This window comes from Rhinatrema bivittatum, chromosome 6 (assembly GCF_901001135.1).
Source record: "Rhinatrema bivittatum chromosome 6, aRhiBiv1.1, whole genome shotgun sequence".
In the NCBI taxonomy this organism is placed as follows: Eukaryota; Metazoa; Chordata; class Amphibia; order Gymnophiona; family Rhinatrematidae; genus Rhinatrema; species Rhinatrema bivittatum.
In genome coordinates, this window is record NC_042620.1 from 309,919,031 (window position 1) to 309,935,584 (window position 16,554).

The window sequence follows — 16,554 nt, forward strand, 5'->3', positions numbered from 1 at the left end:
TAAATCCCCCACCCTCCCGAACCCCCCCCAAATGCTTTAAATTACCTGGTGGTCTAGAACGGCGGCGGTCCGGAACGGCCCCCTCAATTAAATCCTTTTGTCTTCAGCCGCCGCTGAATGACCTCCTGCAGTCGATCTCCTGCCGGCGCCATTTTCCGTACGGAAAACGATTCGCGGCAAGAAATCGCTTCCTGAACCCCGCTGGACTCCCAGAAACTTTTGGCCAGCTTGGGGGGGCCTCTTGGGGGGGCCTTGGGTTGGTATATAAAAAAGGGGTCGGTATATAAAAATCAACAAATAAATAAATAAATAAATATAACAGATTGCTAACTAGCAAGACAATATCTGAGATACTACAAGATTGTTGACTCCTCCCTCTCCAGGAGCCTGCTATTCAGAGCTTTCTCTACAGATTGCTCCTCCTATCTGACTGCTCCTCCCATCAAGCATCAGATTTCCAACAAACACCTCACCTCGACCTATCAGGTTGCCATCCTATAGAGATATAAATAGGTGCACACAGTGAGGCCCTCTCCAGAGCCAAAATACAATTCCAAAAGTTTATCACTAACTGCATTATGGCCATATCGCACAGCTTAACGCCAGGGAAAAAGGTGTAGTTATTTCCGGTGCAATATGGCCCCTAATTTTACTAATTCCCGCCCAAAACTCCTCCCCGATCCCGCTCCCCCACCCCCCAAAAAAATTTTCATTTGAGCCCTGCGCTACAGCTTTTTTTGCATGCGATAATGCATTATCGCATGTGTTAATGCCATAACACCCTTTGATGCATGACCCTATAAGTATAGGAGATTGATAAATAATGCTAAGCATCAATATTACTCTGAAAAGATTCATACCACTGGGCTCAACAACAAATTATTTTCTACAGTAAAAAAAACTTGACAAGTTCCATCTCCAAATCTGATGGAGACACAGACTCTTCCATTTAGTTTTGAAGCATTTGCCAACCTTTTTGAAGATAAAGTTAAAACTTTAACTATCCAGATTTCCCCAGTCCTGAATTCTGTCTTTAAAATGAATAAGAGTGAAACCCATTGTGACAGCTTCACTGATATCTCTAATACAGAAGTGAAGCAAGCTATTTCTCATATAAATCCAGCCTATTGCAAACTAAATCCTATTTCTATTGGTCTGGTGAAGCCAATAATAAATGAAATTTCCCTTTCTGGCAAATTTAGTAAATCTTTCGTTGTCTGAAGGATCTATTCCATTTGATGTAAAAAAGGCTATAGTAAGGACTAAAGTTAAAAATGTCAAACTGGTCCCTAAAATTATTGGCCCTTCTCTAATTTATCCTTTCTAGGGATGTGAATCGTTTTAGGACGATTAAAATTATCGTCCGATAATTTTAATATCGTCTTAAACCGTTATGGAACACAATACAATAGAGATTCTAACGATTTATCGTTATAAATCGTTAGAATCGTGAGCCGGCACACTAAAACCCCCTAAAACCCACCCCCGACCCTTTAAATTAAATCCCCCCCCCCTCCCGAACCACCCCCAAATGACTTAAATAACCTGCGGGTCCAGCGGCGGTCCGGAACGGCAGCGGTCCGGAACGGGCTCCTGCTACTGAATCTTGTTGTCTTCAGCCGGCGCCATTTTCCAAAATGGCGCCGAAAAATGGCGGCGGCCATAGACGAACACGATTGGACGGCAGGAGGTCCTTCCGGACCCCCGCTGGACTTTTGGCAAGTCTTGTGGGGGTCAGGAGGCCCCCCCCAAGCTGACCAAAAGTTCCTGGAGGTCCAGCGGGGGTCAGGGAGCGATTTCCCGCCGCGAATCGTTTTCGTACGGAAAATGGCGCCGGCAGGAGATCGACTGCAGGAGGTCGTTCAGCGAGGGTTCTGGCGCCTCGCTGAACGACCTCCTGCAGTCGATCTCCTGCCGGCGCCATTTTCCGTACGAAAACGATTTGCGGCGGGAAATCGCTCCCTGACCCCCGCTGGACCTCCAGGAACTTTTGGCCAGCTTGGGGGGGGCCTCCTGACCCCCACAAGACTTGCCAAAAGTCCAGCGGGGGTCCGGAAGGACCTCCTGCCGTCCAATCGTGTTCGTCTATGGCCGCCGCCATTTTTCGGCGCCATTTTGGAAAATGGCGCCGGCTGAAGACAACAAGATTCAGTAGCAGGAGCCCGTTCCGGACCGCTGCCGTTCCGGACCGCCGCTGGACCCGAAGGTTATTTAAGTCATTTGGGGGGGGATTTAATTTAAAGGGTCGGGGGTGGGTTTTAGGGGGTTTTAATGTGCCGGTTTTGCGATTTTACGTTTTTTTCGATTTTTCACGATTTTTCACGATATTTTACCCCCCCAAACGGCAACAATACGATTCCCTCCCCCTCCCAGCCGAAATCGATCGTTAAGACGATCGAGGACACGATTCACATCTCTAATCCTTTCTTCCAAAATTCATTGAAGAGTTTGTTTTGTCATAGAGTTAGATACTATATTGCATGGTTTCGACAGCGATCAAAACTATCATTTGATCTTGTTAGATATCTCCGCTGCCTTCAACCCTATAGACCATAACATTTTGTTGGGCCATCTGGAAGAGTATGGCCTTTGAGGAACAGTGTTTAAGTTTTTCGAAACATATCTAAGGACCAGATTTTATAACATGCGTGCGGGCGTAGATATGTTCGCGCAACTCGGCGCGAACAAATCTACGCCTGATTTTATAACATGGCGCTGCCACACACATGTTATAAAATCCAGGGTCGGCATAGTGAGGGCAAAAGTAGCGCCGGCGCCATTTTGAATATTGGCAATATGGCGCGAGTGCAGGAGGTCGCTCCCGGACCCCCGCTGGACTTTTGGCAAGTCTTGTGGGGGTCAGGAGGCCCCCCCAAGCTGGCCAAAAGTCCCTGGGGGTCCAGCGGGGGTCCGGGAGCGATCTCCTGCACTCGTGACGTCGGGTTGTCAGGAACCAAAATGGCGCCGGCGCTACCTTTGCCCTGTCATATGGTAAGGGCAAAGGGCCACCGGCGCCATTTCTATTAACGCAGCCATGGCCCAAGAGCGGGAGATCACGGGAGATCGCGCCGGGACCCCCCCACTGGACCCCAGGTAATTTAAAACATTTTGGGGGGGGTTCGGGAAGGTGGGGGATTTGTTTTAAAGGGTCGGGGTGGGTTTTAGGGTTGTTTTGGTGTGCCGGTTTTCCCGCCCTCCCCCGATTTACGATTTTTAACGATTTTTTTAAAAAAAACAAACATGACGATCAGATTTCCCTCCCTCCCCCAGCCAAAATCGATCGTTAAGACGATCGATCACACGATTCACATCCCTAATTCTGATAGTACCTCCCCTCCAAAGTCACTTCCCCAATTTCTTGCGTCTAGGCTTCATTTGATATTGGCAGTAGAATTCCCAAAGTTGCAGGGCCCATAGGTTGGACGCAGGTTCCCAGAAGCTTTCTTCAGGAACATAACCTTACCAGGTAATGAGATATAGCAGCTTGTTGTGGATTTTCCTTGAATCCAAGATTTCTGCAAGTTCATACTGTGTATCTTCTTTCACAGGAATTTCCTCCAGTCGGGGAACTGGCCTTGAAGGCCACAACAGAACATCAGATTAAGAAGTGGAAAACGTTGTGAATGTGTAATGAGGAGGGTAGCTTTAGCTAATAGACGAAACATAGAAACATAGAAAATGATGGAAGAAAAGGACACAGTTGCCCATCTCGTCTGCCAAGCAAGCTCACATCCTATATGATTCACAGACCATCGGAGTCTGGGACTTGTAAATTACCTGTTTGAGTTGTGTCATGGTTAATTGGTTAAGGGTAATATGTGTCGCATCTGGAAGTCACTCCTCTTGATTATTTGCATACCTGTACTTCCTCTTGTACTATTGATTTACACTGGTACATCACCCCTGTGCTTATTTATTTTCCCAGACTGTCGTCCCCCCCCTTTTTTTTCCCCCAGGCTATATAGTTCATATCTTAGTATTCTGCTGTCATTTTTTTTTAACTATATGAAGGATCCTGCCTCTAACGTGCCTCTTTCCTCATTTCACTTCTCTCACCTCTAGGGATCTGCAGTGTTTATCCCATGCCCTTTTAAATTCCTTCACTGTCCTGATCCTCACTACTTCCTCTGGTAGGGCATTCCATGCGTTCACCACCCTCTCCATGAAGAAATATTTCCTCACATTCAATCTGAAATGTCCTCCCTGGAGCTTCATTTCGTGACTTCTCCTTATTTCTTTCCAACAGAAGAGGTTTGTTATGCCTTTTATGTATCTGAAGGTCTGTATCATGTCTTCCCTGCTCCTCCTCTCCTCCAGGGTATATATATTTAGGACCTTCATCCTCTCCTCATAAGACTTTTGTTGAAGATCCCCCACCATTCTGGTCACCTTTCTCTGAACTGCCTCCATCTTATCTGTGTCCCTTTCTGATATACGATCTCCAGAACTGTACATAGTACTCCAAGTGAGGCCTCATCAAGGAACTATACAAGGGAATTATCACTTCCTTTTTTTAACTGGATATTCCTCTTTCTATGCAGCCCAATATTCTTCTGGCCTTGGCTGTCACTTTGTCACATTGATTTTTTTTGTCTAAATGACAGAAAACCAGAAGAGGCCCAATGAAACGTAGCACAAACTTAAGGGATGGCATGTGGAGCCTCAAGTTGCAAGCACTTAACCAGACTAAATCTCCCGGTTGAAGCTGGGAGGCAGGCCAGCGTTTCTTGTTTGCCTGCATTTTAAAGTGTATTGATGCCTGTTTCAGAAGTTGATGGGTTGAACGCCAAAGCTCCAAAAGCTCTTGTCCAGTGACATTGGCATTTGGGCATTTCACGGAGATGGTGTTATCAGAATCCTGGGATGGTGTCCATAAACCAGAAAGAAGGGGAACGACCCAGTGGATTTATTGACATGATTATTATAGCAGGCCTCTGCCCATGGGAGAAGAGAAGGCCAGTTATCATGCCATTGATTGATATAAGATCATAAGAACGCTTTAAGAAATTGATTAGTTCTCTCAGTTTAGCTGTTACTCTGGGTGATATGCCAATGAAAAATTCAATGTGATTCTGAACATTTTGCATAGCCCCTGCTAATAATAAGTGGTAAACTGAACTCCACAGTCTGAAAAAATATGATTAGGGAGACCATGTAGTCAAAAGAAATGCTAGATGGATAACTGAGCTAATTCAGGAACTGACTGTAATCTCCAGAGCAGAACAAAATGAGCCATCTTCAAAAATCTGTCAATGATCACCCAGATGATGGTATTGCCTGCTGATGGCGGAAGGTTGGTGATGAAATCTGTAGCTATGTGGGTCCAAGGACTCTTAATTGCTAGCAAGGGCTGAAGTAATCTCCAGGGCCAACCTCTGGTAGTCTTGTTTGCCACACAAGTCAGACAAAACTCTATGTAAGATTTCAAGTCTTGTCATAATTGGGGGCCACCAGTAGTAATGGGTAAGCAGTTCATAGGCACTATCGAAACCTGGATATCCTGCTAAATGTGAATCATGGGCCCATTTCGGTACCCATTCTCAGAGATGAAGTGGGACCACAGTTTTCCCTGAAAACACAGTCTTGGCGGTGGCCAAATAAATTTTTGCTGGATCAATAATGGGTCATAGGGGTTCCAGAAGGTTATCATCTTCAAACGAGCAAGATCAGGCATCAGCATATTGGTTCTTCCCTGATGACTGATACCTCAGTTCAAAATTGAACCGGTTGAAAAATAGAGACCAACAAACCTGGAGTATATTCAACCATTGGGCTTGGGCTCTGTGTAAATTGTTACTAGGTGCCAATAATTGGTGCCACTCTTCCATGCTGAGTTTAATTGCTAGACATTTGTGATCCCCAATGGAGTAATTCCTGTCTGCCGGAGAGAATATTTTTAAAAAGAAAGCACAGGTTAAAAAATCACATTATAGCAGGTTGGTTCCTACTCCTAGTGTGGAGGCATTAACCTCAACAATAAAGGGTTTTTGGTGGGGTTGGGATAGTGGAGACATGAATTGTGAGTGAACTCTTCTTCAAGACAGTTGAACGCTCATTCCAGTTTCAAGTACCCATCCCCTTCTTGGTGGGGCAGTGAGTGGTGCCATAAATGAAGAGTAATTGGGGACAAACTGGCCATAATAATTGGAAAAGCCCAGGAAGCACTGAAGGGCCTTAAGCCCCACCAGACAAGGCCAGTGAAGAATGGCATTTAATTTCTCAGGATCCATGCAAAGGCCAATTAAGGAAAAGATGTACCCCCAAAAAGGGGAGCTCTTTCTGCTCAAAAGCGCATTTCTCTAATTTAGCATAGAGCTGATGTCATCTGAGTCATTGCAGCACCTGCCTAACATGAGAGCGGTGCTGTTCCTTATTCTTTAAATGGATGATAATATTGTCCAGATAGACAATCACATGGGAGTGAAGCATGTCTCAAAATATCTCATTTACCATCATCTGGAACATTGCAGATGCATTGCAGAGGCCAAACGGCATAACCAAGTATTTGTAATGGACATCACGGGTGTTAAAAACCATTTTCCATTCATCGCCTTCTCTGATTCAAATTAAATTGCATGCCCTCCCGCAGAACCAATTTAGTAAAGAATTGTGCTTCTCTCAATCTGTCATATAATTCTGTGATCAGTGGTAAAGGGTATCGGTTCTTCTTAGTGATCTTGTTCAATCCCTAGTAATCAATACATGGTCAAAAGGACCAATCAATACATGGTCGAAGGGACCCATCCTTCTTATCCATGAAGAAAAATCCAGCACCGGCAGGAGACGACAAAGGCCAGATTAATCTCTTAGCAAGGTTGTCCTGAATGTATCGAGACATAGCAGCAGTTTCAGGCTTGGAAAATGGGTAAACTCTGTCCCAGGGGGGGTAACTTCCCTAGTAATAGTTCTGTCAGATAGTCATAAATCCTATGTGGAGGTAACATATCCACTTGTTTGGCTCAGAAGACATCAGCAAATTCTGCACACTGCGGTGGCAGGCCAGGCATCATAGAATATGCACAATTCAACTGCAAAACGGGGGGCCAGACATGGAGCAGATATCATTCCAGGCAAGCAGGACCCCAGCTACCCAACTGAAGAGAGGCCCAATCGATGCTAGGTTGATGGGTTACTAGCCATGGAAGACCAAGAATTATTTCATTAATTGTTCTGGGGAGTACATAGAACCGAATAGTCTCTTGGTGGAGGAAGCCTGTCCACATACAGAAAGGGATTGTGGTACACACCACTCAATCAGATAACAACTCTCCAGAAACAGATGACACCAAGGGATCTGGTACGCCAGATGACTGCTTCATCAATGAAACTCTCAGCTGCTCCAATATCCAGAAAAGCTTGGAAATAAACCTCAGAGTTCTCAAGAATAATACTCACTGGAAGAAGAAGTTGTAGAGAGGGACCAGGTCAACCTAGAGAGGTCTCTGATCCCTAAGCCTGGGAGTTTTTCTGGCTTCAGCAAGCACTGGCCGGCATAGTGTCTGAAACCGGCACTGTAAAACATCTCCTATGTAGATGTTCTTCTGTTGAAATTCAAAGATGATCTACTTGCATGGGTTTTTCAGGGTTCTCATTCACAGATGGAGATCTAGAAGGAATCACTGGCCCCTGAAATTGGAGGGGCCTAAGCATATCGGCCATAGTCAAGCATGGCTATTTTCCTTATCCCTTTCTCGCAAAGGAAGATCAAGACAAATGGCACAACCAGGCCAAGAGAACCTGTTGCTAAGGCCAGGAGTCCTGCTTCAGTAAGTGGAGTAGAGTGGAACATGGAGAGTGGAACATGTGGCTTCATCACTGGGGTAAACTTCCAGCTCTCCTTCCAATGTGTGCAGAATCATGCATGCCAATGCCTACATGCACTTGTGTGTCTTAGTAATGTGCATGTCAGGATGCCCACTAGTAGATCCCTGCCATGCAGCGAGCCTCCAAAACTGGGGATTCTTAGGAAGGTGGCTGGATTTTTACAGTTTTCCTTATCCCATTATGCAAATTACTCACAGGTCTAGGATTAAACTTTTCATCTATGCTGATGATATTCAGTTATTTACTCCCATAAATAACTCTATAATTGAAACATTGAATTATTTGAAAATCTTTTTGAGAGCAATTAACAAATGGATGCATTATAACCAGTTATCACTAAATATCTCAAAAATGAAAATGATCATGTTGTTCCAAACTAAAGAAATACCAAAGAGCATAGGGGTGGATTTTAAAAGCCCTGCGCTGGCGCACCTATTTTGCATAGGCCGCCGGCGCGCGTAAAGCCCCGGGGCTTTCGAAAAGGGGCGTGTCAGGGGTGTGGCCGGAGTGATGAGGCGTTTTGGGGGTGGCGACGCACGTGACGTGGCGTTTCGGGGGCGGCGATGCAGGCATGGTTTCGGCCCGGGGGTGTTCCGGGGGCGTGGCCGCGGCCTCCGGACAGCCCCCGGGACCGGAACACGGAGCGGGGCTGCCGGCCGGCGCGCGCAAAGTTACGTCTGCTTTCAGCAGGCGTAACTTTGCTGACAAAGGTAAGGGGGGGTGAAGGAAAGTTCCCTCCGAGGCCGCTCCGAAATCGGAGCGGCCTTGGAGGGAACAGGCAGCGCGCGCTGGGCTCGGCGCGCGCAGGTTGCACAAATGTGCACCCCCTTGCGCACGCCGACCCCGGATTTTATAAGATACACAAGGAAGGTAAATGACTTGCTCAAAGATCATAGACAAGTGATAATCTCCAGGTTTCACAGCACTGGTTTGAGAAGGCTGGCATACTCTTGTCTTTATTGATTGAAGGTTCTGCTTCCCTTGTCTGCCCCATGATTGGGTAGAGTTATGTACAGACTGCTGAGTTCAAGATTCATAGATATTTGCATCTCCTCTTTTGAGCAATTATAATAGTTCCACCTTCACATTTCAATGAAACGCTCAAATATTTTGTCCACTGTTGTTCAAAGCAGGGCCAATTAGTCATTTTCCATCATCTAACAGGATGGAAACTTACCAAAGTTCTTTTGTACTAAAAATAAACAGACTTTCAGATTTCTTGTCATCATTGTTTGCAGAGTGACGCAGGAAAGTAAAATTCCTCTGCATGTGAGTCAGTAGCTGGGTGCGTATTTGAGCTGAGACCGTTGATCAGAGGGAAAGCCCTTTTTCTGCCTTATATCGGGTTACTGTATTTCAGGAGTTCCTATGAGATAGAGAAGTATTTTGCAACTGGAATGACTTCAAGGGCTCTAATGGAGCCTCTATCATAACTCTACCAACCGCTGGCAATGTTCCCATGAAACGTTTGGCTCAGTGAGTCTAGTGGTTAAAGGCATCAAACTGAGAGTCAGGAAGACTTCCGGGACTTGAGTCCAACTCCTGTTCCACCACTGACCTTCCGTGTGGCCTTCGTCAAGTGACTGGATTTCCCTGGGCCTCACATTTTCCAGCTAAAATCGAGGAATTGTAATTAGGTACCAATAAATAGTAATAGCGAGGGGCTTGCTTCACCCAAATTACCTTTGGTATCTGCAAATCAAATAGAAAAAATCTGAATAGCAGTTACAATAGAGATATTTGGCAAAACTAATATAAAAAAAGATTTTCACGCGAGATATTCAGAACATGCAGGAGGAAGGGGTCACCGTAGGTATTCTATTAATTCTGACTACCAGAATCTGCACTAACCTGCAATTTAATTTTCAAATGGAAGCTGCTCTTTACAAATTTGTGCCAGTAGTAACAAACAGATACAAAAGTGCACAGCACACAAGGTAAATGTGGCCCGGCCTTGCCAGACATTAATATTTTTCCCTATTTCAGCATCTAAGGGTTTTGCAATTGTGGGTACTCCCCCTGCCTTCATCCCACCTTTTTGTGAGTTGAGCTCAGGGATATATAAATTTCCCCTGATCATGTGACAAGGGTCTTTGCCTCTCCCTAAGAGAACTGATCCCGAGGGTCTTTCTGGTGAATTGTGCCCAAGCTGAATGGAGCTGTGAGAATTTTTTTTTTTTTTTTAGTTTGAAGAGTATTCAATTTTGGGCCAGCTTCTGAGAGAAGGGCAAACCCCTGACATCTTGAAGGTCTAAGTCCAAGAGATCCTTCTGCCTTTGCATCCAGAAAACACAGAGGAAAAGATTTGGGGATTTATTGCTGTTTTGAAGAGATTTTTGTGAAAGACACTGTTGGAGATACCTATTTTGAGATATTTTCTTGAAGCAGGTTATTAATTCCCAAAGGCATCACCATTAATAGAAAGCTCCTCTTACATTCTTTCTATTCCCCTATAATTATCCTCCCCTTTCTCATTCTCACATTATTCTCCAAGTTGCACATATGTATAGGAATGCAACTGAGTCAGTGGGTGGGTGGTACAAATCATATGGGAGTGAGGGGGCGAGGGAATATGTTGCATTCAGACTGACCTTTAACTGCTGGATATCTCTTTTGCCCTCCTGAGATGCTTAGTTTCTGTCCCTCCCTGAGGGGGACCAATACTCCATCACCGCTCCACTGCTATGTCCGTGCCCCTCTTAGGGGGCATCAAAGTTCCAGCTCTGATCCTCTGCTATGTCCATGCCTCTGCTTAGGGGACCAAAGCTCCATATCGCCTCCTGAGGTAGTGCTGCTCCTGGAGGAGACCAATATAGTACCGCCACTCCACTCCTGGTGGGGAGTGAAGCTTCCACACTCTTCCATGGGGAAATCAAAACCCAGCCTCTGCTCTACCACTGGCTCCATGTCCTTCTGGAGGAACCAAAGTTCTGCCTAGGCCTTATAGCCTTCCTTCTGGTCCTCCCTGGCTGGAAGGGGTTCTTTTTCCCAGTTAGATCCTTGGCCTGCCACCCAGTTCTCCCTGGTTGGGAGGGGGCTCCTTCACATGACATCTCTTCTTTCCCCACTTATTAGTCTTATGCAATCCAGGTAGTCAGAAAGGAACTTTAGAAAGAGTACAGTATAGTTTGGAATGTTAGGCAAAGGGAGCCAGCAAAAGTTCAATCCATGGCTATGCTTGATCTTAGGCCACAAAGCCAAGAACCAATAAGGATAGCACAGAAGGAGCCAGCATTAGATTTCTCCATAGTTATATTTGGTCTTCCATATATTCATCAGAATGGTAAGGTTGTGGAAATCATTTTAAAACATTGGCCCTTATTACAGTGCCATTTAATGTTTGAGAATATCCCACTGTTCTCTTTTAAGCATGAATAAAATCTGTGTGACCATCTTGTCATCATTTTTAAGTCCTCTCCCCACAACTACCCATTCAAATAACAGAGGCATCATTGTTGTGGAGATAGTACAATGTGTCCCTTATCTTTTTAATTTTATTGATTTCCTTCAGACAGGTATCCACTAAAATTGGTAACTGTGAATCTCAGCAACAGTACATTTGATCCACTGTCCATGCCCACTATTGTATGTTGGCGAAACAATGTGCATGATTAAAGCAGGTATCATTGTACATTACAGCAGCATACAGAATTGCCATGTAGAAGTTCCTTTAACAACTCATTGGATAGCGAAAGTGCACAATGTGAAGGATAAGCAGCATAGAATCTATTGACTTTTAGGGATCCTGCCAGGAACTTGCAATCTGGATTGGCCACTGTTGGAAACAGGATACTGGCTTGATGGACCTTTCAACTGACTCATTTTGGCAAATCTTTTGTTTTCATGTTCTTACATAGGATTTATGTTTTGTATTTTACAATATGTGGGGAATGTTGAGGGGACAACATTAATATTTGATGCACCAGGAACAGTGCTGTATATATCAACAATACAGCATGCCCAAATAGCAAAATATTACAGGGCAGATGTTAAATGCCCGGCGCACGTAAATCCCGGCCTTTAAGCACGTGGCCAGGCCTTATGCACGCCACAACACTTAGAGATTTTCTCAGCAGAGCCCATCCTGCTGCGACCCGAAAAGAGGAGAGGCTGAGGGTCTGTAGAGGGTGTGTGTGTGCATGAGATGAGGAGAGATTGTGTGTGAGAGTAAGGACCTGAATGTTTGCAGAGACAGCATGTGAGAGCCTCTGTGTGTGAGAGAGAGACAGCATGTGACAGTGAGAGCCTGTGCTTGAGTAAAACAGCATGTGGGAGTGAGAGAGAGCCTGTGTGTGTGTGAGAGTCAGACAGCATGTGCCAGTGATAGACTGTGTGTATGAATGATTGTATGAGAGAGCATGTGACAGTGAGAGCCTGTGTGTGTGAGAGAGAGAAATGCATGTGAGAATGAGAACCTGACTGTGTGTTTGAGGGAAGAAGATGGAGAGAAAAGAAACAGAAAAAAAGAAATATAAAAGGAATTGGCAAAAAAAAATAAGAAAGGGAAGGTGGAAAAAAAAAAGCCTGTGACCAACCAATTAGAAAACTAAGATCAGACAGCAAAGGTAAAAAAAAAATTACTTTTTAGTGATTGGCACATGTAATCTTTGGGAATGTGCAAGAATAGCACTTTCTCTATGCGGATCTCACAATGTACAAGATCAGCCTGGAGAAAGTGGAAGCCCACGGGGCCTGCACAGAGGAGGCAGCAGAATGGGTATCAGTAGCAGCAATCGGCACCTCCCCAATAGCCATGTGGCAGCAGTGACAGTGGCAGCAGAGGAATGAGAGAGGTTCCGAGGTTGCTGGCAAAAGAGAGGGGGGTCTGCCTTTAGTGTGTGCATGTGAATGAATGAGACTCTGCATGGGGGTGTATGTGTGTGAATGCACGGGTTCCTGCCTGGGGATGTGTGTGTGTGTGTGTGTGAGAGAGAGAGAGAGAATGACTGGGAGCTTGCCTGGGTGGGTGTGTTTGTGTGTAGTGAGGGAGCCAGTGAGTGTGAGAGCATGAGTGTGTATGAGAAAATCCAAGGGAGTAAGAGTTTGTGTGTGTGTGGGGGGGGGTGTGGAGGGGGAGAGAGTGTCTTAGAGCCTGAGAGTGTGTCAATGTCAGTGAGAGCGAGAGGTTATGGTGGATATAAGAACATGAATGTGTATGTATGTGACAGTGTATGTGTGAGAGAGAATGGACATGTGAGTATGTGTGAGAGAGAGAGGATAACCTCCTAATCCTCAACAATATCAGGGTGACTGGAAATCAAGAGCTCCCACAGAAGAGGACAGCAGGGGCTTTTTAAAATCCTTATTAGTTTTAATTGAAGATTTAGCCAATGAAATTCAGCAACAAAAAAGTCACTAAGCAGGTAAGGTAAAGAATTATTTCTTTTTGCTTTATTAATAAATACAGTACATATATTAAAATTATAACTTTTTGATATTAATTAGAGCTACAAATATCACAAAATAATAAGAACATAAGAAAATGCCATACTGGGTCAGACCAAGGGTCCATCAAGCCCAGCATCCTGTTTCCAACAGTGGCCAATCCAGGCCATAAGAACCTGGCAAGTACCCAAAACTAAGTCTATTCCATGTAACCATTGCTAATGGCAGTGGCTATTCTCTAAGTGAACTTAATAGCAGGTAATGGACTTCTCCTCCAAGAACTTATCCAATCCTTTTTTAAACACAGCTATACTAACTGCACTGACCACATCCCCTGGTAACAAATTCCAGAGTTTAATTGTGCGTTGAGTAAAAAAGAACTTTCTCCGATTAGTTTTAAATGTGCCCCATGCTAACTTCATGGAGTGCCCCCTAGTCTTTCTACTATCTGAAAGAGTAAATAAATAACCGATTCACATCTACCCGTTCTAGACCTCTCATGATTTTAAACACCTCTATCATATCCCCCCTCAGTCGTCTCTTCTCTAAGCTGAAAAGTCCTAACCTCTTTAGTCTTTCCTCGTAGGGAAGCTGTTCCATTCCCCTTATCATTTTGGTCGCCCTTCTCTGTACCTTCTCCATCGCAATTATATCTTTTTTCTAGAAGTGACACACTACCCGAGATGCTCGGTTTTTTTTATGAATTTTGACACACTGAGCTCAAAAGGTTGGCCATCGCTGCCTTAGCCTGATCTCTCATTGCCTGACCTCTTGCCTGATTAGACTTTGCCTGATTGCCAACTGCCTAGACCTGTTTACCTGGACTCTGACGCTGTATGACTGCTGCCTGTCCTGACCCATGTTCCGCTCCCTGGCTGTGGACATTTCCTTAAGTTCTACCAGCCTCAGAGCACAAGGGTTTAACGTGAGGGGGGAAGAGACTGGTTTAGGTGAAGCCTTCATCTCGGTTCCCAGTCCAGAGCATGTCTGCCTGCTACCCAGCATGGGCTCAGCCGCACCTGTGCATGGGGCAATATCAACTCCACCACAGCCCTTAAGGGCCCACACGCCATGACAGACTGCATCAGATTACACTGCTCTCTGCATCGTAGTAGCGAATTTGTTACACAGCCGCACTTCTAGGAGCTACCTTATTGTACTTCTCTAATCACCGCTAGTGTCTAGTTCAGGTTAGGTGGATGTTGGAATGCTAGAACTGGAAGGGCAGAGAGTATTTCCTCAGTGATTCTTCCTTCAATAGTATTGGTGCTAGGTCTGTTATGATTTTTCATAGGTTTTCTAACTCTGGTTTGTATGCTACTCTAAGGGCTGCCTTCTCCATGGGTCTCCACTTCTTATTTTGTAGTATTTTGCCTGGATGTTTTGAGTAAGTATGCAGTTTTCATGGATGATAGATGACCTCAGCAACTGCTATACTTCATTCTCATGGAGTTTAAAAAAAATCCTTGCATCATATTGTAATATCAGTAATATCACCTGACAGTTTGGGGCTCTCATCCTGCTTGGATAGTAATGTATCACATGAGCAAATCTCCTCATTACACATTAAACTATCATATCGAGCAGCTGACAAAAACACCCTGTTCACTGTTTAGAATTGAGACCTAGGAAAACTTAAAAACATTTACAATTCCAAAAGATACATCACGAAAGCTCTCAAATGGGAACTAAATTCTGCTAAACCACTTGTCCTTTATCTCTACTTATTTAGAACCCTGGACCAGAAATATCTCCACTGCCTCCACACCTAGCATTCACATTTGAAAACAGCTCCCAACACCCCACATGCCATAAAATGAAGAGCAAACAAAGCACATGGAAAATGTTCACACACCAAGACATTCACTGGCATTGATGTACCACAAAAAAACAATTAAGCACTAAATACTGTATAGATCTTCACTACAGTCAAGGGCTTCTCCAATGATGCACAACTACTTACAAGGGATTCAGATCCAATTAGTATCAGGTCAGCAGACACTGAGGATGAGAACCTCCACTAGAAAAGCAGCAAACAGGAAACAGAAGGACTAGGGACCTTGGAAGCAAGATGAACCGAGTAGGGTGTAAGAGGAAGTGTTAAATTTAGGAATGGGATTCAAAGGATTTTTGTATGCAGATGATATTCAATTGGTGGTCCCTTTGGGGAAGGATCAATCTATGGTGGTATGGCAGGTTAATGAAGGGCTGCAGAAAATTTCAGATTGGTTATTGCATAATGGGGTGTTATTGAATGGTTCCAAAACTGCAGTGTTGCTAATTAAAGCAAAAGAATCCCCTTGTGATCCAATAAGAGTTACATTTGATAAGAATGAAATTGGATCTGTGGAGAGTGTCAGGGATTTAGAAATCTTGTCAGATGCTGAATTCAATCTGTAGGCACATATTGCAAGAGTGGTGCAGAGAGTATTTTTTAAACTGTGCCAATTACTTAACTTGCGGGCCCTGTTGAGTGGACCCACATTACGTAAAGTGTTTTAGGCTTACTTTACACCTGTATTGGATTATTGCAATGCAGTGTTAGTGGGTTTACCAGACAGGTCGATCTGTAAATTGCAGGTGCCAGAATATGGCCGCATGTTTGATTGTTGGTTGCACAAGGAAGATAAATGCAGCACCTTTGTGGTACTGGTTGCATTGGCTGCCGGTAAGAATGCGATTGAAATTTAAAGTGATGCTTCTGGTGTTTAAGGCAGTAAGGGGAAAGGGGACGGGATACTTACAGCAGGAACAGAATACTTACATATGAACAGAATAGTACAGTCTTGTGAAGATTTGATGTCCTTCGGAGTGAGGTTGAGAGAACATTGTACAAATCTCATCATTGTCTGAGTTTCCTCACTCAGAAAGTCATCAAATCTTCACAAGACTGTACTGTTCTGTTCGTACATCTCACTTTGAATGTCAAAGTGGCCCCTAACCCCTACACTACTACCTAAACCTCACAAGTTAGTAGGTGGGCCTCCTATATTAGCATAAATAGCTGCTTGCTATGGTGCCACCCCCAGATGTTCTCTATCTCTCTCTCCATCCCTCCCTCTCTCTTCCTCTCCCCCCCCCCCCCCCCCCCAACATCTCAGGCCCTTCCCCAGCATAAAAATAAAAATGCCCAAAATGGAATTTGCATTATGGGCATATCGCACAACTTAATGCTAATGAAAAAGGTGTCGTTATTTTCAGTTTTAAACTGCCACTATTACAAAATTCCCACCCCTTTTAAAGATTAACATCACACCTTACATTTTTCACATGCAAGAACACTTTAATACAAGTTGATAAATGAGCCTGTAAGTTTGTAGCTGAGGCAATGGAGGTTAAAGTAAC